This window comes from Entelurus aequoreus, linkage group LG06, assembly GCF_033978785.1.
Source record: "Entelurus aequoreus isolate RoL-2023_Sb linkage group LG06, RoL_Eaeq_v1.1, whole genome shotgun sequence".
Lineage (NCBI taxonomy): Eukaryota > Metazoa > Chordata > Actinopteri > Syngnathiformes > Syngnathidae > Entelurus > Entelurus aequoreus.
The window spans coordinates 72,476,392-72,478,048 of NC_084736.1; the positions used below are offsets into that span (position 1 = coordinate 72,476,392).

General features: G+C 34.0%; 1 protein-coding gene across 3 annotated transcripts in view; it reads right to left on the bottom strand.

The window, feature by feature from the left end:
* Window positions 1-1,567: 1,567 nt before the first annotated feature.
* The window catches only part of stx2b (syntaxin 2b), a 29,927-nt gene continuing 29,837 nt past the window's right edge, over window positions 1,568-1,657 (bottom strand). For all 3 annotated transcript variants that reach the window (XM_062049653.1, XM_062049654.1, XM_062049656.1), the window contains one exon: window positions 1,568-1,657. This exon is cut by the window's right edge and continues 1,712 nt beyond it. The gene's annotated coding sequence lies outside the window, so the exon portion shown is untranslated.

Here is a 1,657-nt window from a genome sequence, read left to right on the forward strand (position 1 = left end):
ACTAATTGTTGCATGGATTTATTATGTTTTTGAGTTTTTCAAGATGGGATGAACATATCTAAATAAACCCCCTAAATAATGTGGATTTGTTTAAAATAAAGTGTAGTTTTTGGGGGATTTTTTTTTTACAAAAAAAGTGCAGACAAATAAATATAAATCCGTAAAATGTTCCTTTAATTCAGAGTGTAAAGTAGAGATTAGCTGACAGAGTTACGATTATCATCACATTTCAATGTGACCCCAAACTTTTGAACGGTAGTGTATATTATTCGCTATATGTTGCTATATGTTGCTTTTTTCCAATAACTCAGCATATATTTGGATTGGTTTTGACAGTTTAATGTACAAAATGTATGAAAGTGGCTCCCGCATCCTTGAATTTTTATGTGTAAAAAAGATTGTTGCCCCCGGTCTAGGCGCTTGTGTATCATTTTAAGAGCTCCTTTCCAGTATAATCTGATTTACAAAGACCGAAAAGACACTACTTTCACTTGTTGGACAACAGCCAAGTAATAAAAAGATGTTTCATCACCAAACAGCAGACATCATAATATTTGATCAAATATCATGACAAAATATGTATAAATTAGGGCTGTCAAATGATAATTTTTTAAAATAAAATTAATGACATTTTGGAATATGGACTAAACATGATTAATCACTGTGCACAATTAAAGTCTGCTTAAGAGAAGACCCCAATATGTGTACATAAATGCAATTTTAATGTCAGAATGTTGTCAGAAAAATGGTATGTAAATTATCAAAAAACATTCCGTTCTCTAAGTTCCCAATGAACAGACATGAGGTTGTCTTTGTTGTACCAAGCAAAGGCTTGGAAAATCCCATTGTGTACGATGGGAGGAGACGGGATGGGGGTTATCTATTGTGATCCAAGACTTGCCCAAGCTGAATCCAGGACCAGCCCAAGCCCGAGGCATCTTTTTCTTTTGTGTTAATGTGACCGAAAACAAGAGCTGTTTACATACCCCCCATTCTTTTGGAAGCAGATGTTGTTGTGTAAACAGGGAGTGTCCAAATAAAGGAGGAGGCGTAAACCTTTTTTCGTCAGAGCGTGCTGAGATACTGTACAAGGGTACAGTGTACAGGCGACTCTCCTCAATATTGAGTCCAAATTTAATTCTGTCTCTGTTTGATTCTTTGCTTCTTGTCTTGTTTAATAGATGTCATCAGTGTTTGAACCTGACAAATGTCATCCAAGAAGATTTTTAACATTTCATGTATTTGCACAAACCTTAACAGGTTTATCTAAAGTTCTTTCAGGCTGTATTTTGGAGTGAAATTTTCCAGCGAGCACACCAGTCGGAGTCTCCTCACTCTTTTTTGTACCGACGATCTGATCACTGACCGTATGGCGGTTAAGGTAAAAGAGCTTGCACGGTCAAAATAAATTGCATGATTAATCTAAGAGTGCTCATGATTAATGAAATACTTTTTTTGTGATTAATCACAGAAAATTTTGAAAGCCCATAAATTATGAGGGGTGTTTAAAATGTGTATTTTAATTTAAGTACGCTTTAAAAGAAATAAACAAGCGATGTTTGGAAAATTAATTTATTTGCAGTCAATTATAATGCAATATATTTGATTAAAAAAATCAATTGTACCTGAATTACATCTAAAAAACAACAAAATTACT